The sequence below is a fragment of the Pseudochaenichthys georgianus genome, chromosome 18 (genome assembly GCF_902827115.2).
Source record: "Pseudochaenichthys georgianus chromosome 18, fPseGeo1.2, whole genome shotgun sequence".
NCBI lineage: Eukaryota > Metazoa > Chordata > Actinopteri > Perciformes > Channichthyidae > Pseudochaenichthys > Pseudochaenichthys georgianus.
The window spans coordinates 23,322,346-23,343,910 of record NC_047520.1 but is presented as its reverse complement, the minus strand read 5'-3'; the positions used below and the strand labels follow the sequence as shown (position 1 = coordinate 23,343,910).

The window sequence follows — 21,565 nt, the reverse complement described above, 5'->3', positions numbered from 1 at the left end:
TCTCCCTAATACAGCTCACTGTGTTTCCATGGTGACCAACATTGAGTTTATTATGACCTTAACATGTTGTTCTGTACATTTAAGTTACCTGCTAATACATGATGCAACTGTCATGGACTACAACTAACAATTGTGTTCAGAAGAAAGAAAGTGAAAATGTGTCTAGTCAAACTTTATTGAAAAAAGGAAATGGATAAAAATGATATCAACTTAATGATTTCAACTTTGAATATGAATGTAATCAGTGAAATATATATTCTGCTTCAATTCATATGTGTTGCTGTTTATAAAGCCCTCTCTTTTTTTTTTTGTTGCGGTGGTGACAAAACAGTTAAGTGCTTGCCACGCACATGGAGTCACAAATCATTGGGAAAATGAACCGTTATTCATCCCAAACTCTAATAGACGTCCTTTTTGCTTCACTGCTCTGTTTTGTTTGTGTCGGAGTTTGGTGGGCTTTCAAAGAGAAGAACAAACAGGGGAACACAACAAAAGTTTGGTCCTTCAGTTGACTGCTTGTTTTTTCTGTAACAAAATGTTTTTTTCTATGATCCTGATTTAAATTTCTATTTGTATTGAAGACACATGGTCTTCAATACAAATAGAAATGTAAATCAGGCCAAACATTTCATTTTTACAAAGAAAATATAATCTGAAAGAAAAAAAAACTTTGTTGGAAGCTTGCAAGTTTATACACAGAATGCACAGCTGGCGGACGGGTAGGAAACATTACCATCTATTGGATTACAATTACGTACTCCAGCTTATGATCATAAAACATGCATTTGTATGACACTAGCAGCAATCACTGGTTCACTGTTTCAGTGTCACCTTTTCATGAAATGTAATGAATTATGCACTTCACCCCTCCACTGCGGCATTCTCAGTCTCAAACTGTTCCGGTGGTAAACCGTTGGACAGTTCAGAATAAAAACCACCGTCTGTGTTGACGTGGGCATGTTGCTACAGGTACAGAAGTGATGACCCAGTGACATCAGTAGCATTCTCCCCTCAGTCTCTGTGAATGAGGTAAACGCTAGTATTATCCTTATGGACGCTTTAAGTTGTCCTACCTCTAGTGTGCGCTCGTGAATTTTGGTTGGATATTGTGCATTTCCAACTCTCGCAGTATCTCTACCGACTCGCCCTAATCTCAGGTCATGAAGAATACTCAGACGCTCCCCGATAACCACACTCATGCATATAAACCGGTCTTGTTAGGAGGAACTGATTTATAAACAGACGCATATGAATGTGTTGTTGCCAACATTGTTATGTTTGAAGACCTGTTGCTCTACAGCCCCATACTCTAAAGAATATAATGATAAAACCAGACATTTTAAGTAAATGTTATGTAGCAATCATGATAAATTACTTTTTTAGTATCATCTAAAATGGAAGTAGTGTTATCATCATCGTTTATCATTTTAAAGTGAATAATATGACTCATTTAGTTTCCAGGCTTTGTTCTGCACTCGGTGTCAGGAGGCGCCTTCTGACTTGTCGTCTTGTTTGATCAGAGCCAAGGCCTTTTCTCTTGCCCTGCCCCGGATCAGAGGCAGGACAGTGAGGGCTGTTTCTCTGAGCTCCTCCTGTCACACTGCAGACTGCAGACAGGCTGTCAGTGAATCTACTCCATCATGCAAATGTGTTGAACACAACAAAGGCTTATTTAAAACAAGAGATGTGATCTTTACATGTAAGGAAGTCCTGAATGGAACATTTCTCCACCTTTATTTAATAAACATGTGCAAAGGTCATGCATATTTCCTTTAGCCTCTCCAGTTGATTAGAGTTGAATTTAAGAGGGTAGATATTCACTAACTGAAACCGTTTGATTGTGGGAAGTGCTGGGCCAGATATTTGTTTGGAGCAAAGAGGTCTTTTAATTTAATATTCATGAAATCAGATGTAGTTCAAATGATTCTTGGTTGGCTGATTTGTAATCCATGAATGGATGAGGCCTGATGTGAATCTGTGAGTGCAGTGTGCATAACCAGTCGTTCAATCTAAAACGTGTGTTGGAAATGAGTTTCATAACTCGGCTCTTTTCTCTCTGAATCTCTGAGTTTTGAAAGCTGTTAAATATGTTAAGCCATTGCAACAAATCAAATTGAGCTTTTTTTAATTTATTTTTGCGAACGACTATTGAATTAATTCCTCAGGTTGGTTGAATATGTTGTTGATGATATAAACAACCTGAACCCTAGGTCCTATTTGAATGAGCCTGGAATTATCTACACTTATTTGAATGAGCAGATGGGGAGGGAGTACTGTATGTAGTGTCTCTACTTTAAAGAGTCCTCTCCTGCTGATGTTCAGGTGTATATCAGTATGTAGTGTCTCTACTTTAAAGAGTCCTCTCCTGCTGATGTTCAGCTGTATATCAGTATGTAGTGTCTCTACTTTAAAGAGTCCTCTCCTGCTGATGTTCAGCTGTATATCAGTATGTAGAGTCTCTACTTTAAAGAGTCCTCTCCTGCTGATGTTCAGGTGTATATCAGTATGTAGTGTCTCTACTTTAAAGAGTCCTCTCCTGCTGATGTTCAGGCGTATATCAGTGTGTAGTGTCTCTACTTTAAAGAGTCCTCTCCTGCTGATGTTCAGGTGTATATCAGTATGTAGTGTCTCTACTTTAAAGAGTCCTCTCCTGCTGATGTTCAGGTGTATATCAGTATGTAGTGTCTCTACTTTAAAGAGTCCTCTACTGCTGATGTTCAGGTGTATATCAGTATGTAGTGTCTCTACTTTAAAGAGTCCTCTCCTGCTGATGTTGAAGTGCATTCAAGCAGGTCCCACAGTATGATCACAAATACATACACTCTGTTAGAAATCTGTTTTTATTAAAAAGTACAGGCTGCATACTGTATGTGTTCTCAGCCTTGGAGAAACTTGACATGTTTTGGTGTCTGACCCTCTCTTTAGTGGTTCATTAATGAAACAGATATTTCAACGTGTGCCTCCTTTGTTCACGTACTGTTGAGGTTCATTTCAGTAGTTGTGTTCTATCATGTATTCACAAAGTGTGAAGAGGAGGCAACTTTAGAATAGGGAACCTGTTCAGGTCAATTAGAGTCAAACTACTAGCGTATTGGTTATGAACACGACTTCACTTTAAAATAGGGAACATGTTCTTAGATAGAAATACCTAATTTTGAGTTATTTAGACTTAATTAACACTTGTAGTTTCATGTCTTGTTGCATAAGAATATTTCATATTTGTTAAGTGTTATTATGGGAGAATTACTATCTTGTGGTACTTCTCCCTTACTGAGCAGAGCATATTAAGACCAAAACTCAAGCACAACAACTTCCTTACTTGCAATAAATCAGCACTAATTAGAGGGTTATTGAGGAAAAACTCTCAACTAATGGCTTAATACTTGTAGAATACGGTCATGTAGAATAAGGCGTTAATAAGTGTTTTATAATGACTAATAAAGAGCCAATATACTGCTAATATGTTGATTAACAAGTAGTTGATGGTGAATTTGTGTACCTTTTGTAATATAAAGTGTTACCTAATTTCCCTCTTTGTGGCTATTAGTTCTACACTTTTAGTTTTGACTGTCCGATAATTGTATGCAAAATGTCTTTAATGACCCAATTTATACATGTTTCAAATCTGAGCCCAGCAGCACTGAGACTGAGACACGGCTATTCGTGTGAAAGTAGGTTTGGTGTGTTTACAAACCTTTGTGAGTGCTTCGACAATTTCCCCTTTTCTTAATGTCCTCCTGCACACGTTTTAGAGACCACAAAGCCCCTACGATCCTTTTGTGAATTCGCCCCTTACACTGAGGGATTGACATGCAAACAGAGGTGGCAGAACGGATATAGATTGACGGACATACGATCCAAGCTTGTTGCGCTTCACTGGCTTTCAGCTCCATCAGCCCTCCATCTTTCCTCCCAGGAGAGCAACACAAAGAAGTGGAACTACGGACAGCCTTGAAGGTGGGGTTATCAAGTTGCACCAAAGTGGTGTCTAAATATATGTTGCTTCACCTCGTTTTATTCATGCTTTTGAATTGTGGCATAAACAGTGGACCTTCTTGGAAACGGCACAGGTCAGAAAGCTCTGTTCCTCTGACTCTGGTTCCTCCTCGTCTTCACTTCTGTCCAGGACTTATTCCTTTTCATTTTGATGCAGCTCTCAATCCTTTCAGTTGATTCTATACCAACTTCATATATTCATCTTCAGTTCTCTGCTCCTGCACCTGTCCTCATCTACACTTCCAGCTGAGACCCCTCATTTCTCATTATTTTCACATCCCTGTATTTTTTGGCGCTCACATATTAAACAGATTTTTTTTTTTTGCACACCTGCGTTTTTTTAATGGTGGCCAATTTTTACATTTTGCCCAACCTTTTTTTAAACACAAATGTGCAGGATTATTCCTGTTACATTTGTATTCATAAAAACGCTACTCCTTCAGTGAATATGTTGTGAAGTCATTGATAAATAGTCAATCATCAATGATGTAAAGGAGTCCTTTGCATTTCTTACACAAGTTAAGTGGTGGCCTTCCAAACAGTCCTATGTGCTTCTTACCTCTTACAAACTGAAGTCTTGGGTTTAGAGATCAGTTATATCTTGTGCTAGTGCGGAGTTATTTCAAGTAAGGTTTCAGTGTCTGGTGGAGTGTGGGTTGAGCCATGGTTACATTCTACTTGAGGGGTTTTGAACTGTGTTGAACACCATTAACTCTAGAGAAAAGGAGGTCATTTGATACAAATGTTGTGACTAATGCTTTATCAGAAACCAAAAGAAACAGTAAAAACTAGAGATGATCCGATCACGTGATCGGGGATCGGAGCCGATCACGTGATTTTCAAAAGATCGGAATCGGGAGAAAAAAATCGGGGATCGGGATTTTACAAAACTAAAATGACCATGTTCACGTCTTAAAGTCATCCTGAGTTGTGGTTTAAAATGACACAACATCATGTATGTGTTGCTTCTTTTGGGCTTGTTTTCATTTGCTTATTTCTCTGAAATCTGGCAACAGAGTGGGCGCAGTGTCTAATAGTAGCAGTAAGCTAACGAGAGGCTACGTTCAGCTGGTGACTCGGAGTCGGGACGGAGAAAATGTCAGGAGTTTGGAAGTATTATAAAATTGAAAGTGAAGGCAGTGTAACAGCCAGATGCAATGTTTGCAAGGCAGAGGTTCCGCGTGGTGGAAAGAACAGAGCTACATTCAACACGACCAATCTAACACGCCGCCTGAGAAAACAAACGCCAACAACAACACGACGACGAGTACACAGCGGCCACTCAGGGAACGGCACTGAAACAACCGACACTTTCAGAGACTTTCAAAAGGAAAGAGAAACTGCCCCAGAACAGTGAAAAGGCCAAAAAAATAACAGCCAAGATAGCTGAATTCATCGCGTTGGATGACCAGCCGTTATCTGTTACCTTTTTTTTCTCATTGCATAAAGATCGGATCGGGAAAAATCGGTATCGGCAGATTGTCAAAATCAAATGATCGGAATCGGATCGGGAGCAAAAAAAGGTGATCGGGACATCCCTAGTAAAAACACAACTTCCAGTCCCTAAAGAAACCCGGCCCCCCTCAGAGCTTTGCTGAGTGTGTGTGTGTGTGTGTGTGTCCTCTGTGCAGACTGATGACTGAGGAGCTGTAACCCCCGCAGGTGAGAGACGGATACAGAGCTGTTAAAACAGTTAGACACCTCATCAGCCTGCTCCTGGCAGTCTCAGTCAGAGGTGGAGCCCACTGAAGACAGGCTGCAGGTCTGCACTTAGCTCTGTGAGCAAGCTGTTAAGAAAACATCATACCATATTAGTATCAGAATAAAGACCATTTGCTTTGCCAGCTTTGCTCTCAACAGCAGTTTTTTTTTAATACATTGATAAGACGCCAATAGACTAATATCATCGCCTTTTAAATTATGTCTTGTTTATTCTAATGATTGTGTGCATAACGGATGAATCTCTGTGTTCATCCGAATATATGAAAGAGACACTAACAATGAAAGTAAAAAAAAAAAAGGATAAATATCGATGCATCATAAACAGATATTTCTCAAAGATTCCATATTCTTCTTGCATGGCGCCTGTTTTCATAGTTTTGTCGTAGAAATGTATAATATTTAATTATATCTTTGATTATATAAAAGAAATACCCCCACTTTTTGTATATTACCTATTTTATATCACTTTCTTTCTCTGATTAAAAGATCAAATGTTTGAAGTAGTTGTTAATCGCGCATTAACGTCCCTCTACTAACAGCTGGACCTGTCCACTTCCTGTTTAAGCTACATCGGCTTCATCGCATGACAGCCATATGTTGTAACTGCAATCTGGCTTTTATTATGTCAAGAAAAGGGAAAAGGGCCAGCAAGCAACCATTGACCTTTTGGACCTGACAACATCCACTCATCTCAGAACCTCTATTACAGATCTGTGCTTTATCGCCACCTTCAGATATATTGCCTGTACTGTAGGTCTGCTAGTGGTGAAGGAAGTATTCAGATGCTTTACTTGAGTAACAGTACCAATACATCAAGAGGCGCATTCACACCGGAGTACTTTTCCCGTTACTTTTCCCTTTTAGTTCCGATAGTTCCTGGGATTTTGCGTTCACACCAAAAAGAGAACTTGTTCATGAGAACTTTTCAGTCCCTGCTAGAGAGGTGGTACTTTCCTCGGGAGAAAACAGTTCCAATTTCTGATTGGCTGGGCGAATTGCAAACCACGCCCTGTAAAACTCGGAAAAGTTTTGTGGAGCGGCCATTGTATTTGCTGGCATTAGCATTATTAGCATTAGCATTAGCCCCGCACACCAACGGAGAGAGAATAACTTATGGCAACAAAAGAAGGACTCCCAGCAGCTTCTACTGAAGCCAGTCCCCAACTCCGGGGATTTCCGGCCGGGGACTTCGGGTGGCAGTATACGCCGTGAAGTTGTTTGCGGCCTGCCAGTAAACCCAAAGCAGAAGAAGAAGAAGTGACGTCAGCGGCTTCATTTGCCTAATCTTCCCTCAGAGACTTATTCCGGTGTGAACGCGATCTGCTCTTTAGTTCCATGGGGGAACTAAGTGCTGGGTACTAAGTGCTGGGTACTAAGTGCTGGGAACTAAGTACGGCAAAGTACTTGGTGTGAAAGAGGCTATTGTCAAAATACTTCATTACAAGTTAAAGTCCTCCATGCAAAATAAAGGTATAATCAGCAAGATCAACCAAGCCAATTTGTAACTGTTGTCCACATAGGCTATTAATTAACGCAACTCATGGTAATTGTGAAAATTGCCCAACATATGCAGGTTAGCATCCGTCAGCGCTACAATCAAAAACTGCATCATCATTCGTCAAATTGAGTGTAAAATGAATAGTCTACTGTACATATTTTATTCCTCTGGTCTCCTCAACCTGCAGACTTACATTTTTTATATATATAAAAAATGCCCTTCCCTTTGTTGATGCACAGCCATGAGACAGTAATGTTGTAGTTGTTGATAGCTACTAATAGATTATCCTGCTAACAAAAAGTAAGTGTCCACAAAGCTTATCTTCTGCACGATGGCAGGATCCAATGTGGACATCCCAGTGCTTTTTGGGTTGACTCTTGTGTGCAAGTAGGGTTGGCTGATTATTAGTTTGTCAATCATAGTTGGTTGTCACCAAAATTGTGTTTCGAAATAAAGATATCGGCAAAATGTGTTTGTTTGGTAACACCAGAATATATTACAGTAATTTACTATCGTTGCAAATACAAAGTTATAATTTTAGATTTATATTTGATCCTTATTTCAAACCAGTTGTAGCCATCAAATTGGCAAGGTTGGTTGGCTATTATGAATGATTTATTATGAATGAAGTATTGGTGGGTCGATGGTGGTTGGTTGTCACATGAAATGGTCTTTGTAAATGTCCGCAATGAAATGTGTTCGTCTGAAGGACTTTCAAAGTAACACCAGGATCTTACATTCATTTACGGACTTACAAAACTCGCAGTTGTGTATTGTTCAGGGTTGGTTTTGTTGTTGTCAGCACAGCCCTCCAGTTCTGCCACTCTTTTTGTGTCACCGGTTGCGTTTTCCCTCCAGACTCTTATCCAAGCACTCTCTGAATGTTAGTCACACCTGCTCTGTGCTCTCCCGAGGCCACATCAGTCTTTGTCCCTGTGGGTGTGAATGTGTGTGTGACTCTACTGATGATGTGTACTCTAATTGCTTTTGGATGACTTTATTGTAAACAGGCATTGCAGGGAATGGGAGTAAAGGGAAGCTGTCTCCCAAACAAACGGAGTGGAGTTTCCATTCAGAGGAAGCTTCCCTTTGTTTTTAAATGTGTTCTTCAGATGTTTTATTGCATTCCTTTTCCTGTCCTTGTTACCCCACGGCAAGACGAGCGATGTGACGGCTGTTGTCAGTGTCGAGTTAGTCTGACGTCTTTCTCTGATCTAATGCAGCGTAAACCCCAGCTCTGGCAGGAATATCCTCTGGGGCTTAATGTGGGCCAGAGAGAGTGTACTACTACTGAGTGTGTGAGTGTGTGTGTGTGAGTGTGTGTGTGTGTGTGTGTGTGTGTGAGTGTGTGAGTGTGTGAGTGTGTGAGTGTGTGAGTGTGTGAGTGTGTGAGTGTGTGAGTGTGTGAGTGTGTGAGTGTGTGAGTGTGTGAGTGTGTGAGTGTGTGAGTGTGTGTGAGTGTGAGTGTGAGTGTGAGTGTGAGTGTGAGTGTGAGTGTGAGTGTGAGTGTGTGAGTGTGAGTGTGAGTGAGAGTGAGAGTGAGAGAAAACTGTGTTACCCTGCGGTTTGTGCACATGTAGCAGGTTGAGGGGGAAAGTTGTCATGTATAATTGTAACATATTTACAGGACTTCTGCTGCACTCCTTAGCGCTCTACACATGACCTGTTTTGAGACATGCTCACAGCATGTAGGGTGTTTAGGATGGAGAAGATGGCCCTAAAATAATATCACAATATTTCAGGGTCCAGCAAAGCGCCCGTTTGGAATTCAAACAATGTAAGGTGATCTGACGAGCACTTCCTATGAAGCATACTACTGCTATCGTTGCCTGCACAAATTGTCATCTGAAAACAAAGGAATTGCCCATGTATACAATCTCTAAAGCCCAGACCAGGATAAGGGTGTTATTCTTTCAGTGCAATGAAAGCTGTGTCAGTTACTTCCAAACAATAGTTATTGTAATTTAAAATAGTCACTTTCCGCAAGTGTTGATCAATGATTTGCTATTTCATCAGCAACAACGTATTCTTAAGTTAGGCAGAATTGGTTTTTAGTACGTCTCCATTGATGTTTTTGAAAATGAGTGTGCCCATAGGCTTCACTGATATATTACAGTTAAAAGATCACAGTTTTCCCAGTTAGCCGCGAGGCATCTGTAATCAGATTCATGTCCTTGAACTTTTGGCAAGATAAGAGAGGCAATGATTTCCTTACGGTCAGATGTGGTACCAGGATTAAGGGAAGGAAAAGGAAACGGGTGAGTTGAATGAACAAACAGGCCAGACACACACCTAAAAGCTTATCAACGATCAACATAGCAGTGACCAAATTGACTTTGAGCCAAATGCATGGCACAGCCACCTTCATGTGCTAAACATTGAGTTGAGGCATCTGGTCAGTGTGACCTCAGCTTGACCCCTCCTCTTTCACTCTCCATCAGCATAATATTCACAGACGGCACACATGATAAAGAAACCTAGATAGCTACAGCTAATTTCATTTTGACAGGGCCCTCTCATTACTGTGCCTCCAATTACACCCACACCCCTGCGTCTGCAGTGCACCAGAGCTCCAACAGTGAATAAGGCCATGATGATTATGGTTGCTAATGATCATTGTTAGCTCAAGCATTTGAATAGAAATGTGATTCAGCTTGCTTCCTCTCTGTGGGACTGCACAATGAAGAATGGCACATCATCAGTGAGAATCTTGTTTACATCCCTCAGATTATTAATTTATTCCTGAGCTCAGGTTTGTCTAAGGATGTGTGTCTGGGCTCCCTGCCAATCCGGGAGGAAACGAGGATCAGTGGTGCAATGCTGGAAAGAGCTTTTCAATTGCTGTATCTGATTTGAGCAGTTGGATGGTGAGCAGGGGCGCAGCCAGGGATTTTGGGCCCCATGGAAAGATATCACATTGGGCCCCACCACCAGGCCCAGGCCACACCAACCAAGCACAATTGCTGTAACCACACCTCCTGAACCCAACTTATCTGCTGGTGGACTACCTGAGAGATAGACAGCAGGGGAACACGCCGTCTACCGCGGAGAATAAACAGAAGGGCGACCATGACAACCATGCTCCGGGGTCTTCTTCGCTGCTTTTGGTGTATTTTGTGGCGGCAGCAGCGCCACTTACAGGCCTGGCATATGTACTACAGCGTTTCCAGCATTTCCAGCGGTCTAGTGTGAACGGACACGTTAATGAATCGAATGCGTGTGAACGGAAGACTTTTTTGCATTTGCGTTTTACTGTATGAGGCCACTCGTGGGGCCGGGGTCTAAGCCAAACTATATCCGGTCACAGAGATCTGCTATTTTAAAGTAAGGTCAACACATATCGACCCTAAATAGTCTATATTAAGAACGAGAAAAGTCTTAACATATATATTGTTTTTTGTAAACATATGACAAATGTGTGAGGGTGATGACGTCAGAGCATCGTCCTATGTGCCGGGCTTAGCCCCGGACAGCCCCAGCCCAATTTAACCCCTGGGTATTTGTGAGGGAGCTCCTATATGGCATTACCCCGCTGAAGCTCACCAACGTTTAATATATTTCATAGTTCAAAGTTTTGTCAATTGTTTTGTTTATTGGTCAAATACTGGTTTCTACTGGTTTCTGAGGAGTTTTACTGGAATGAAAGAGCACAGAGCACAGAAGCAACAAAGCAGCATGCTGCATTAAACCTGACCTTCACATAGAGGTTGGAGTTCATGTGGAGAAGAGGCTTCAGTAGTCTGTGTGCACTCTGTTTAGTTGTGCTATCTTACAATCAATATAGTAAATGTGAGGTAAATTGTGTCACCAATGTAACCGGTTAGAACTCGAAGTTGCGATGAGGTCTTAAAATGTATGGAAAGGGTCTTAAAAAAGGTCTTAAAAGGTATTACATTTGACTTCAGGATTCCTGCATATACCCTGATACAGATCATACATGTAATGGTCATCTACTGTGGACAATACCCACAGGAGCAAATTCGGGTGAAGTGTCTTGCCCAAGGACACAACGGCCTGACGCAGTGGGGCGGGAGCGGGTTTCGAACTGGAGTTCCCCAACGCCCCTTGATCTGATGATCAAACGCACAGACCACTGCGCCACCCGTCCCAATAGTCATCTGTTATGGTGTAAATGCCTTTTTAAATTTTTTTTGAATGGAACATTCAAAAATCTAAATAAATATAACTTAAAGGAATGGTCCACTCATTAGATAATTAATCAACACTTCAGTATTTAGTGAAACATTATGTTTAAACCATACCCTGAAGAAATCAGCGATATTCCCCGGTAAATAATGATTTTATAGCTCTTTTTTATCAAAACCTTTATATTCTGTCTGGCCGCCGCCATTTTTGCCATTTTCAGTAGTCACGTGATGGTCGTGACGTCATCCATGCGTTCACTTTGTCAACACACGGAAACATGGCTGAATATTTGAGTTCGGACTCGTCAGCAGAGGAAGAAGTTTTGATGTTTTATCAGTATGACAATACGACACCCTCTGTCCGTAGACCCTCACATCGTACAAGGAAAAACTTCCGAAGAAAACCCCCAGTTTAAAGGGAACATGGGAGAAACCTCAGGGAGAGCAACAGAGGAGGGATCCCTCTCCCAGGACGGACAGACGTGCAATAGATGCCGTGTGTAAATTGAAGAGATAATACATTTGCAACATAGGTAGTCCAGATGTTTGGAAATGCATGTGTGTATAATGGGAAGATGATATAAGATACTATATGTATGCACGTAGTACCACCCTTGCTAGCGATTCCCTCTCTAGTTTAGCATACTCAGCTTCGTTGTCCCTGGCCATAGAATCACGATTTTATGGGGCCGGAAAAAACTGGGGGAAAATACACACTAGCCGGTACTACGCTATATGGAAAGGCCACCAAAAACTGTCCTGGCCTGGACGCTAAAGGACGTTAAAACGGGACTAGCCGCTGCAATGGAAATGCGCTATAACATACCTTATTCTTACTCCGAGCATTACTTCTGCTCCTCCGTCGCTTCACACTTGCAGAGGGCGATTTCTCAACTGGCCGAACTGGTGTCCTGGTCGGTGATGACACCAGAAAGACCGATGGTACTGCATCTCCATTGAGTAATGGTTGTTCCATAAATCCCATGTTATGTTTGATCATACTCTCAGAGTAGTCGTCCGGAAATTTGAAATGTTCGCTGCATACATGAGCCTGTGAATCTTTCGGTTCGGGCCGGCCACATTTCGCTAGCCACTGCCTCCGAATGTACTTCTTACGCTTACCTTTTGGCAACAGATGGAACTAAGCATTCCGTGGATTGTTCCTATCAGAATTGTGGCAATATTTCGCGATTACAGTGAGGCATATTTGAAGAGAGAAACTACAGTAAATAACATGGAGATCAACGTGTCCTCGAAAACCAAACGCATGGTTTACGTCACGTCCGGAAAATGGCGGCGCCCACAGTGTTGTTATTTCGGTATATAATCAGTTTAAAATCACTGATGTCATCGGATTAAAAAAAAAAAAAGAAAGACTGGCAGAGACTGGTCTGTTTTATCGGATGATAATTATTTAAAAATGAGTGTCATGAGCATACCATTCCTTTTAAATATACATGACCTCTTAAATTAAAATAAAGTGAACATTAACACCAATATTATCATTTATAAAATGCTATAACAAAAAAATAACATAAGCAGCAGATTTTTTTAATTAAATATACATACCAACTACAAAATAAGCGGGTATTAAAGTGTAAACGGACAACAAAACGGAAATGGAAGTGAAAAGGCCTGATGGTGGCGCTAAATCAGAGCCTATCACCTGCTCTCAGTCCTTTTCTCATCATGCATCTGGTGTGTAGTGATCCAATACCGTTACCATAGCCTTGCCCTTTAACAGTTAATACGAGCCCTTGCTCCGCCTTACTCACCAAGAGCCAAGTCCTTGAAGTCCAGCTTTCTAGCCAACTGGCTTTCAATGGACAGCATGGCAAGACTGCAAAGCCTTATGGGGGGACAGGGCTGCTGAGCCTAGAGATGGATCTGTTGATTTAGTATGAATAGCTGCTAAAAATGTACCTGCATTTATTAAATGTCAGCTAAAAGAGGAGTGAAATTAAAAACCTCTGCATTTTCTGTGAAGATATTAACAGTACTTAATGTCAGCAAAACATTACAATTATTATTTACAATGGACTACGCTTAGCCAACAGACTAATTTCCACCACTCATGTACCACCCCCACCTTTTCTTTTGAAAAACTGGGTGACATACTGTCGCCCTTTTGTCCCTCTCTCTTGTCTTTCTCTCCTTTCTTTTCTTTTTGGAAGCCTGACTTTGTGAGTCGTTGAGACATCGTACACACGTAAGTACTAGCATCCCTCCTCACATGCTCTCACTCTCTGCTAGAAAGTGCGGTGCTGCACAGCGTTTGGAGGCAGGACCAATCCATTACATGTAAATAGAGGGGTGTTCGATGCTTTGGATAATTAACTTTTGGAAGAAAATAAGTTAAATGAATCGTAAGTTTAGTGAGTACATTATCAATATGAAGTTATATTAATGTTAATTATTGATGATTGATGAAAGGTTACTTTTTTCTTAATGTTCTAAAAATATTTGGGGCCCCTGTCAGTCACGGGCCCTTAGAATCGTCCTAACTTTTCACCCCCTTACGGCGCCCCTGATGGTGAGTTTAGACAAAACGCCACCTCCATAAACACTTATTATTTTCGCCAGCTCTATTTTTCTGCAAGAAAGTCATATCCGTTTTTCCCTACTTGCTCACCAAGTTTGGAACCTCCTCTTAGGGCTTGCTTTTCTCTACTTTCTTTGATATAAAGTGGGGGGCTGTGGGATAGTGCGCTGGACTTTGAATCCCTGGGGGTTGCCCACAGTACTGAAGTCGCTTTGGATAAAAGCGTCTAACAAGTGACATGTAATGTAAAGTACATTTGTTCTTTCCTGTCCTGAACCTCTGGATGGACAAACAGTTGGATCCACCAATCAGAATGTTAAATGTGCATGACACATTGGTCAGCTCCACGATTACCTCGGTGAACTATGGGTTCCCGTGAAATATTTCAAAAATAATATTTACAGAACTATAGATGGCAACATGATATAAGCAGTTCAGCTTCAAAAGCAACATTGCTTTTACAATTGTTTTTAGTTTCCTGACTTGATTGATCCACAACGCTCATGAAGAATTGATAGAACAAAAGTGTATCACAATAAATGTTTTGACTTTTGACCAACACCAGAGCATATTTGACATTTTTGGATTAATTGATTTTCAAAATAGTTTTATTTTTAGAATAACGATTGACCAATTGATTGGAAGACTTGTTAATTCTGCTCTTCCACTTGTACTACCAGCTGTTGAAATGGTTTACATATCAACATGTAACAGTGGCTTTAAACGAACAACTGCCAGACCAGTTCCTGTTTGAGGCGTGTGGCGTAGTGGGTTGTCCGTAGGTGTTCGGATCAGGGGGTCACAGGTTCAAACCCCACTGCATGTCGTTGTGTCCCTGAGACACTTCACCCCACAGTGCTCCTGTGGGGATTGTCCACAGTATTCAGTATGTAAGTCGCTTTGGATAAAAGCGTCTAACAAGTGGCATGAGGTGTAGAGGCATCTGTGTCAACAACAGCTCTTGACGGTATGAACACTGAGAAACTGCCAGAACATTAGTCATACATATTCAGTGTTTTCACTATCCTTGTGATCTTTTATTGTTGTTGCATTCCTCATGGAATGCAGTGAATGCAGGGGTCACCTGAACAAAGATGACTCAGTCTGCTGGAGTGAGCATTTAAAGCTGAGAGCCAGGAAATGAAAAAGACGTGTAGTCCGAGTGAATACAGAAATAAAAAGCATCAGGATGTGTGTGTCAGCGGGCTGCATTTTCTTCATTGTGTCTTTTTGTATCTCATTCGCTCAGTCTCCTGGCACCACTCCACCACTCCACCACTCCATTACTCATCTATTTCTTTAATAAGGACAGAAAGGACGGAGCTCTTTTTAACGCTTATTTAGTTACCAAAAGGTAGTGGCTTAAAATAAAGGCTTTCTATGCACTCCAAGTTTTAAATGAGGAAATGTTAGGGAACTGATAATTGGTTTGCCAGTCATGTCATGTATATTTTATATTTGGAGTTATTACACCTGCAGGAGCTTGATGTGTAACAGATGTGCTGCTTTACAGTGTGAAGGCAGCTCTCTGATCAGTAGCCTGCATTCAAATAGCTGCTGTCCTCGTTTTGCTCTTCCTCATGGCGATGATGAAGAGCTCATCTAGGTTTGGGAAATGGGACAGCTCCTGTGCGTATCAAATCACACATTTAATGATTGAGAACAATCCAGAGGTGGAAAGGAGCATCAAGCTATGTCTTCTATGCTCTGTGGGTTCCCCATGGTCCAGCAGTGAACCAGCGTGTTGGCCTCATGTCCGAGGACCTGAAGCAAAGATTGCAAGCAAAATGCACTTTTTGTGTCGGGGAACTCACGCAGCGTCAGAAAATAAAACCCTCTCTCTTTTCCTCCTTACCCACATCTCTAAAAACGGGGGTACAATGGAGCTGATCCAGATTTGCGTCCGATATGACGGAAAGGTGGACCCACGGCCCTATCAGAAACGTCGCTGTATCAGAAACAATGCCTGACGTGTTTTGGAAGTAATATAGTCCTTGTTTACATTAGCAAGCACCGCTAACACTCAGAGCTAACATGTACTGGAGAGAGCATGTGTAAAAGGCAGGACATAAGAAAAGGAACTCACCTTTGAGCGCCATACTGTTTCAGAACTAATCCTTGATGTGGTTTGGAACATGATATGGCATTTAATCACGGCAGCATTTAGATTATCTGCCTGTAGAATTCTTCAGGCACAGGCTCTCCCCCCCCCCCTCCTCTTTTTTTTTTTTTTTTCAAACTAAGGACCCCAAACCTGCAGTTCTGGGCTGAAACAGAGCGATATGAGGGATGTCTAAAATGCATGATCTGTTTGCTATTTTGAGCAAAACACATCATGTTTTTGTTTTTTTATATACTGAGACCCATAATATATGCCTAAAAATAGCATGATAGGAGACCTTTAAGTAAGAGTACAACAGTATTGTCAGGAAAATGTACTTAAGTACTGAATATTAAACTTAAATCCATTTTCAGGATAATATATATATATATATATATATATATATATATATATATATATATATATATATATATATATATATACAGTACCAGTCAAAAGTTTGGACACCTTCTCATTCAATGGTTTTTGTTTATTTTAATTAGTTTCTACTTTGTAGATTAACCCTTTTATAGAGACCCTTTTGCCTTGATGACAGCTTTGCTCACTCTTGGCTTGTCAGTCAGCTTCATGAGGTCGTCACCTGGAATGGTTTTCAATGAACACGTGGCCCTGTCAGGAGTGAATGTGTGGAATGACTTGCCTTCTGAATGTGTTTGAGGCCATCAGTTGTGTTGAGCAGAGGTAGAGTTAGTGCACAGTGGAAAGCCCTATTTGACTACTGTTGTAATCCATATTATGGCAAGAACCACGCAACTCAGTGAAGAGAAACAACAGCCCAGCATTACTTTAAGAAATGAAGGCCAGTCGATCCGGAACATGTCAAGAACTTTGAATGTATCCTCAAGTGCAGTTGCAAAAACCATCGAACGCTATGATGAAACTGGCTCTCATGAGGAGGACCCCCCGGGAAAGGAAGAGCAAGAGTTACCTCTGCTGCAGAAGATGAATACATGAGAGTTACCAGCCTCAGAAAGCACAAATTAAAGCACCTCAGATTAGAGCCCACATCAATGATCACAGAGCTCATCCAGACTGCGTGAATCCGGCCTTCATGGTCCAATTGCTCCACATATCCACTATTGAGCACGAACAGCATTCTGCAGTAGCCAGCTAAATATAAATCATATTCTGGATTTTTTTTTTTGTGTAACACTTTTTTGTTTACTAGATAATTCCATGTGTTCTTTTACAGTTGTGATATCTTCAGTATAAATCTACAATGTAGAACAAATTAAAACTAGAGAATGCAATTCCTGAAGAAATTGCTAGTGGGAATGCTTTATGCTGAAATGTAATGTGTAAGAAGAAAGTGAATAATTTAGATTGAAATGATACATGAACACTGGGGGCTTGAATGTGTGATGAGAGAAGAAAAGAAAGTAAAAAGGCTTGGAAAAGCAGCAGAATATTTGAACTGCAAACTTCTGAACTAACTCGATGGTGAATGATCTGTCGCCATGGCAACGGCATTTGATGACATCCCATAATACGCTTAGATGCGTTGATGGCTGCATCGTTACCAAACCTGTGAAGTTTTGGAGTATTTTCACTGAAGTTATGAGAACCGTGTTTCAAGGCGAGCATTGTGTTGCCATGGCAACGGCATTTGAATAAATCTCAAAACTGTCCGTAGATGTCTTGACAGCTGGACTGTTGGCACACATGTGAAGTTTAAGCACTTTTTGAACATTTTCATAGGAGTTATAGCATTAGGAGGTTACATTACTCTCTCTTCTCTCTCTCTTCGGCATATGATGATGACACCCCATAATTGACGCAGAGCTGTTGAGGGCAGGACCGTTAACCTCTATCTGAAGTCTGCTGCTCTGAAGTCTGCTGCTCTGAGCGTGTCAGGTGGAGCGATGACATCGTGTTCCATTACACCGGTGTTTATAGTTGAGCTAACGAGGTGTGCAGAGATCAGAGGTTTCCATTGTTCTGAATGAGAGATGAACCTCTTACATGTGAACGTTTTGTGGAAGAACCGTAACAGATATCTGTGAAATTTCAAAACGTGAAGCATGTCAAGGAAGTTGAGTATCTGAAGTGTAATTGTTGTGTAGTTTCGGGTTAATAATGTGGCCTTTTTGGCAGTTTAACTAAAGGTGTGCGGCTGCTGCCGTGAGGAAATATCTGCCTGAAATTACAATGGGCTTTAAAGTGCCAGTGAAGTGCAATTTTTTGCGCCAAAATGAAATGGCAGTTTCATTCCTTACATATCATTGTGCCTGTGCATGGCTAAAATAATTTTAATTATTGATTAATTAATTATGAAAAATAAAAAAATATTTTTTAATAACCGCCGTCTGAGCCTACCGGAAGTTGCAGACGATAGCGGCGGTGACGTCACAAGATGGGGCCCAGTTGTGATTGTAAACATGGCGGAGACTTTGGAAAGTGATACAAGTGTGAGAGAAATTATTGATTTTGACAGTTTTTCTCGATTGAATTCCATTTCCTGCCTTTCTACAAATATATTAGGGACTATAGTGTTAACAAATCCAAGAAAAATGTGTAATGTACATAATGAGTGTGCACACTTATCTAGTATCCTATCCATGTGAACCTGTTTTATTTGTGATTACCTCACACCCTCACCTGGGAAGATGTTTTTCTTTAAATTGAAGTTAAAGGCATCAATCTGGTGCACTTTGAGGGCAACATTAAGAGATTTATGGATACAGCTCTCAACACTCATATCAAACATATATTTCAATAATCAAAAAACATTGGAAGGATTTCTTAACCTATTTTATACAACTAACATAGATGGAAATATTTGTTTACATAGATGACCAAACCAACTGAGATAACTTAGGCTACAGTTTACAATCTAATCACTCAGAGTCCTTTACCTCCCTGAGCTGACATTATCTCTCTCAGTCCAACAGGAGAGGACTCTCCCTCTTGAAACAGCTAATCTCCGTTAGCTCCGAGCTAGCACTAGATGCTAACAACAACCCTGTAACTCTCTGTCTCTCTTTCTCTCTCTCTCGAATCGACCAGTGGCCTTTATTTGTCATGAACAATCAACGAATCTACGAAACAATGACACCAGCCAGACTCACCTTCATCTTTTGGGAACAGAAACATCGCCACTTCGGCAGACTTAACATTACTACAGCCAGCGGCAATGCATCGCTTCAGGTGTGTGTTTTTCCTCCCTTTTTCTTCACTGTTGCCTCCATTGTCAGGTTTTCTCGATTGGCAATCACTTCCAGTCGACTCCGACACACTTTCCAGTAAAATACTCGCTCAAAAACTTTGATAAATTCGACTTTGAAACAGAGAAACAATACACTGTGATGAATGTAAACACTTCGGAGGCGACCATCTTGTGACGTCACGCAGTAGCTCGCAAGCCACGACCACGAAGGCGGAGGTCAACTGCGGATTTCACGGCAGCAAATTCAAAACTCATCAAATTAGTTGCTATTCCAACATCTTTTGATATGGGTTTCAATGGACAATTTTGGTCATTACTATATGTATTAGCATAACAGATCATGCACAGGCGCACACTTCACGGGGTCTTTAATGGAGGCATGTTGAATGTTTTTGTCACTTCATCACTTCAGGCACTTCATGCCTCAAGAGGCATTTTGTTTAATTATTTTTGCTTAATTATTTGTCATCTTTCAAGCTACGAGATGTTTTGCTACGTTTGTCATGATAAATTATGTCTCAGTAATGTAGGGTTTGGGAATGATGGCAGTTTTAAAAAAATATATGAAGGCAAATTTCAAGATGTTCTACCCTCTAGCTGTGACATCACGCACTCTAGTTAATGTTAACATCTGAAGAAGGCCTCTTTACCAAGGTCTGAACAATATTTAATTTCTCTAAAAGTAAGAATCAGATTTAAAAGTTGTTTTACATGAATAATGTCAGAAATATGTGTAACGTTTTAAAGTTGGAATGAGGCTTCTGAGTGAAAGTATGAATGAACAGTTAGCAGTTGAAGTCGCATGAAGATTTGTTGAAGTCTGAAGAATTTCTCCATTGACTTCAATGGTTAAAAATGTGATGCATTATGGGATGTATCTCTGGAATTATGAAAGTTATTAATGAGAAAGAGAAAAGTAATAGCCATCGATTCCCGACCGAGCTGAACGTTTTGATGTTTGAACGGAGTTTCTGCGATGTTCAATGCGGGAGGAGAAGAGGGCCAAAAGAAGTCGGCGGAATAATAATAATAAACTTTTCTTGCGTAGCATAACATTTAGTGAATAAAATAAATGAAAAACCTTGAATGAGAAGGTGTCCAAACGTTTGACTGGTAGTGTATCACTGGTTAGTGATCCATTAATGTGTTTTACATTTTGAAGAAGAGGCAAGATGAGTGCCAGGTATTTCCATCCATAATAATCATAATGCATTAAATTCAATTTTTCAATCAAAAAATATGAACCTGCAAAACGAGTGAGTGTGAAATAAGTGTAGTGAGTGAAAGTAAAGTATTTGCTTTCAAAATATAGATGTAGTAAAAGTCTAAGGTAGCATAACAAGTGAATTTACTTTAAGTAAAGTACACACACTTTATAAATGTACTTAAGTACAGTACTTGAGTATATGTACATAGTTACTTTCCACAACTCACATTTCCTACAGCAAACAAAGCTATTTTCAAGATTCAAGGACGCACTATAAGCTTTAAGGGCTTTAGTTGGTTTGCAGTACAGCAGGAACTACAGTAAGTGAGCACAGAGGAAAACCCAAGTCAAATAAGTGGGGCAGAAGAAACTGAAAGAATTCCAGGTTTGGGTCTCAGAGCTATTTCAAGACATCGTTCTACTTTCAAACCTTTATTTATTCAGATTGGTCCCATTGAGATCATAGATCTCTTTTTCAAGGACTACTTGACTACAAGATCTACAAATCTCAAGTGTAGCCAAATTCATTTTGTAACAAAACAGGCTGAACTCCATCAAATGAATTCAAACACCATGTACCAAATGTTTGAACCCATATAAATGTATCACATATATCCACCTGATCTCATTTGAACACACAGCAGCCCTTCCTACCCACTGTAGAAGCAAAGTGAGAGAAAGTGTGCTTCTTCTGCACAGCTGACGGCTCTGATGCCTGGTGTGGGTTCATGAATACAAATGGGAGTTCTGTTTGTTTATGCTGTCTGAATAAAGCTAATTGGAGGCTAATTTAGATTCAATTTCTCATCCTGGAAAATACATCCACTTATTAAATATATTAAGTCAATAAGGTTTTATGACCAACAAATAAGAAAGTTGAACCATGACCAGAAATACTTCTTTCCTTTCAGTGTAGTTTTTATACTGAAATACTTTATATGAAATATAAAAGAATGTTAAGGTTTGATGCACGTCGGTTGACTTTCAAACATACTTGTTGTACATTGTAACTTTGAAAGATTCTCTATTGCTGCATATCTTACACACAGCAGGCGGACGGTGACGACACGATTTAAAGAGCGCTGGACTGGCTGTGTCTGAGAGGCAGAGCAGCTCCACTCAGGCCGTAAATCCTGTTGTGTCACAGATGATCAGCGGGCCATGCAG

The 21,565-nt window shown here is 40.6% G+C and overlaps 1 protein-coding gene across 8 annotated transcripts in view; it reads left to right on the top strand.

Moving 5' to 3' along the window:
* Positions 1–21,565, top strand: part of camk2d1 (calcium/calmodulin-dependent protein kinase (CaM kinase) II delta 1) — a 124,112-nt gene that overhangs the window by 26,369 nt on the left and 76,178 nt on the right. The window lies entirely within an intron of this gene.